Consider the following 4,802-nt stretch of genomic DNA (forward strand, 5'->3'; position numbering starts at 1 on the left):
AGTATGGTTGACCAGGCTTTCCGTTTCCTTACGATCAAATGGAAGGTATTGGACGTGGAGGCCAGGAAACTGTTTGTTGCCTTTGTTGACCACAGGTCTGCCTTCGATTTGGTCCCAAGTAGGAAACTTTGGGAAGTTCTGAATAAAGTTGGAGTCCCGGGCCCTTTGTTAAACCTAATTAAAGAGTTGCATTCAGGGAGCTGTGCCAGAATTAGATGGGGGATGCAAGGAAAACTAACAGATGAAATTGCAGTATGTAGAGCAGTAAGGCAGGGATGTGTGTTGGCACCTACTTTATTTTTACTGTTCATTAACATCTGTATCCCCTACTTAATGGATTGTGACAGTGATGCACTCAAGGTAGAGGGACAAAGGGTGCCGTGCCTGCTCTTTGCTGATGATACCTTGCTATTAACGCAAACTGTTTCTGGTTTAAATAAATTGCTTGAAAAGTTCTCATGCTTTTGCAAAGACCATGGTTTGGAAATAAACAGCACCAAAACCAAATACATGGTGTTTGGTGATCTCAAACAAAAAGCCAGAAAGAAGATTTACCTGGAAAGAGAGGCCTTTATGCTGAGGATTGTAGTTATTTATCTTTCTCTGTTATTGCATTTGATTATTCTCCTTTTAACATATCATATGTATTTTTATTTAAGGGTTGCAAGCTGATTGAATTGTTGTTTTATTGCTGTTATTTTTATCTATCTATTTTAACATTGTTCACTTTATTATTATGATGTATTTATGTGTTTTTATGTGTTTTGATGGTATTTTATTTTGCTGAATAAAGCTATTACTTGCTACTGCAACTATCATAGTGACAGAACAGAGGAGTTCTACATGGCTTTATGAATAATCAGCCCAAGCAAGCACCGGTTAGTACGATTAGGTAGTGCTGAGCACCTGGCCAGCTCAAACATGACCGCATAATATTCATTGTAACGTAAACTTAACTCTGAGTGTGAGCAGCATGCTATTTGAAAAGGAAATTAGCATTGAAGAACACATCAAATAAATAATTACTAACCGAATACTGACACCTCAATGCCCCGCAGGTTGAGCAGGTGGGATAACTGCTGCTGGATGCCCTGGACGTCAGTGTACTGACACACACACTGATGCACCCTCCCCTGCAGCAGCCAATGCTCCCGCAGTATAGCCACTCCCAGGCCTGCAGCCTGCTGTCAGCATGGAGGTGAGGTGGCACTGCACATAAAAACAAGTTTGCCACATCTGCCTTGGAAAAATAGCGTGGGGCTGCCACCTTTGGTGACAGCGATGACTGCAAAGTGTGTGGCTAGCAGGCATATTGGCACTGCCACTACCTATCTCGCCCATCTCTGTCATGGCACTGGGTGATAAATAAAAAAGGGAAGAAAAAGGGCAAAGGATGGAAGAAAGGAAAAACTGAAGAAAGAAAAGGGAAAACCAAAAAAGTACTAAAAAGTCACGAAAAACACAAAAAAGACAAACATGTAAAAAACACAAACAAACAGACACACACTGATATAATGAAGGAAAATGAGAGTTGGATGAGTCGGAAAGAGGGACGATTAAAAAGACTAAGGGTAGATTCAAACCCGGCTCCAGCACCATGCACAGAACAGAAAAAAACTAAATGGCTACACACATGCGAACTGCGTGGTGCTGTTCCGAAAAAATTTCCAGCACAAGAACATGTATTGCGTTCCTAAATGTAAAAAAACATAGCACAAATGGGGGCGTCAAGCAGATATGTCCACTCGTGGAATTCTGCAGAATCTCGCTGAGTTTTTGGGCTGCTCCACCAGATTCTATATAGCAGAACTCCACAAGCTACTCCCAGGCCTACATAAATGCCTACATGGTGAGGATGCACCGAGAGGAAGACAAATCAGGCTGCCTTCTAGTGTGGTTGGCTCACCAAGCCCCTCTTCAGGACTGATCCAGGAATTAGCCGCTACTACAGGGTTAGCTTGTATGTTTAGGAGGACATTCTAAGTGCATTTCACCCCTACCATTTGCCCATATACAAGACATCCCCACCTACAGCCATGGATGCTACTGGTACATTTTTGCAAAGTGCTTGTTGTCCCTCACATACCTACCACTGCCAGAACCAGCATGAATGCATATATCAAGGTCCCTGAAATCAAACATGCAATCTTGGACCTGGCCAGAAACAAAACCCCTGATCTGCATATGTTCCAAATCAAATACTACAGCATCTTCACACAGTCCTAGCACCCTGACTGGAAGAAATGTATAATGAAGTCCTGGGTCTTGGGCAACTATCCCTGTCCTTCCGGGAGTCCCTCCTGGTGTCTCTCCCAAAGCTAGGCAGAGTCCATATCCATCTCTCTTTGTATAGGCCGATTGCCATCCTTGGTGCTGATTTTTCAGATCATAGGGAAGATCCTGGCAGATAGATATTCATACTTCTTCACCCATACCAAAATGGCTTTGCCCTGGGATGCAGCACTAGAGGATTTGCTGTCTTGTGATGAATCAACCTTTACAAGTTTAATCTGAAAAAACCCTTGTTCTGCCTTAAAACCCAGGTAGAGTTTTGGATGCACCTGCTCCTAGCCACAACCGGGAAGATAACTATATCCAAAATAGCAATGTTACAGTGTCTCCTTTATTATTTTGTGAATGTCCCTATTACTCCCCTGGCAATTATTCCTCCCAGACCTGGATACTCTGTTGGGTGAAAGTATGAGATAAATACCACTGAGCTGCTTTGAAAAAGCTGCAGCTGGTGGTGGTGCAGATACAGGGTTTAGAGACGTTTTGCAGCGTGACACCTGGGGAAAACATGCAACAAATCTGGTCCCCTTCCCCAGTCCACCATCCCAAATGTCCTGCTTCGCAAAGCCACAACCTATTTTCCAGGGTTATTGCAGGTCACTATCACCCACAGGAGCCTGGCTGGAATCTCTCATCTTGACGTCACATCCCACCATACACCCCAACACTTCCCCTGAAGAGTCTCCCTTGCTTTCCTGACACCCACTCCCCTGTTGATTTGCGGACCTGGCATGAGTGTTCTCTGACCACAGTCCGGGACCTCTTCACTGCAGGCCACCTTCTCACCTTGACTAGCTTTTCTTGGATTACACCATTCCCTGAGGGAAATGTCTTACCTACCAACAACTGCATCACACTTGCTAAAACACTTGGTCCACACTTGATGAGGAACTTCATAAACACCCTGTCATACGGTCTCTCCTGCACATGAGGGCTGGGTACAACATGAGAGCATGGGTCTACAAGGCCATATGGGAAGACACTTGGACCCCGATTGTTGTCTTACGGGGCAGGTGGGAGGACGATCTCAGTCGGGTACTACAGGAATCAGAATGGGAATGGGCCCTGGAATTTCCCCAACTGGTGTCTAGACATGCTAGATTAAAAAATATTTAGTTTTCCATCCTAAACTTAAACTATTTGACACCTCAGTAGCTTATTCCCTACTTTCCCACTGTGCTTCTATGCTGCCCAGGATGCCACTCAGCATCAGCTGATCTACAACACATTTTGTGTTCCTGTCCCATCTTTTCCTCCTTTTAGCGATTTGTTTGCGATGTCCTGGTGGGGGTCATTGCGCTCACCCATCTCGAATCATGAGAGACCTGCACCCTTAGGGTCTTAAAGGCCAGGAAACAACATAAGGTGCAGGCACTTTTCACTGTCTTGGACTTCTGCTGACCAAGAGAACTCTAACTTTGTATTGGAGGGCAGCACCGAGTATATGTACAAAACCCCTGTGTCATGCACTCTTCTCCACCCCTGCTGCAGTGCCTGGTCTAGTGCCCTGAGACTTTGACATAGCCATTGTGCACCCGGGTTTGAGGCCGCCGCCTGGCATTTAACTCCAGGTAATTCACTCCTTCTCTCAATTGCACACCTGATCCATGAGCAACTACATGGGTGAGTCACTGAAAGTGTCTATGCATGAATGGGTGAGTGAGTGGTTGCACAAGTAGGTGAATAGGTCAGTGACTGGGTGTGTAAGTGGGTGCAAAGGAGAGTGAATGGGTGCATAAGTGTCCATATGGGTGACTGACTGAATGCATTAGAGTCTGTATAGATGAGTAACTGGTTACATAAGTGTCTGTATAAGTGAGAGACTGCATGTGTGAGTTGCTGTATGGATGATGGTTTCTGTGGTGTCAGTATATGGTTGTGTGAGTGCCTGTAGAGGTGAGTAAATGGATGGATGAGTGTCTGTATAGTTCAATGACTCAGTGTGTGAGTGGATATATGGGTGAATGTCTACGTGGATGAGTGGCTGAATTGGTGGTGCACAGAGTATGTTAGTGGCTCTTTGTAGGTTAATGCCACTGTTGGCATGGTTACCCCCTAACTTTTTGCCTTTTGAGGATGCTAGTTATGATTGAAATTGTGCTGGGATCATGCAAACCAGGCCACCGCACCAGGGTTCTTTCCCTAAAACTGCGCACAGGTAAGTTCCTTGTGAATGGTACCCCTGGTACCAAGGGCCCTGTGGCCATTGAACGTCTCAAAGGGCTGCAGCATATATTATGCCACCCTGGGGACCCCTCAATCATCACATACACACTGCCTTACAGCTTGTGTGTGCTGGTGGGGAGAAAAAGTCAGGGTGCCATGTCCACAACCCACTGCCTGTGGCATAGGTAAGTCACCCCTTTAGCAGGCCTTACAGCCCTAAGTCAGAGTGCACCATACCACAGGTGAGGGAATAGCTGCATGAGCACTATGCCCCTACAGTGTCTAAGCCAATTCTTAGACATTGTAATTTCAGTGTTGCCATAAAGAGTATATGGTATGGGAGT

The sequence above is a fragment of the Pleurodeles waltl genome, chromosome 4_1 (assembly GCF_031143425.1).
Source record: "Pleurodeles waltl isolate 20211129_DDA chromosome 4_1, aPleWal1.hap1.20221129, whole genome shotgun sequence".
Taxonomy (NCBI): domain Eukaryota; kingdom Metazoa; phylum Chordata; class Amphibia; order Caudata; family Salamandridae; genus Pleurodeles; species Pleurodeles waltl.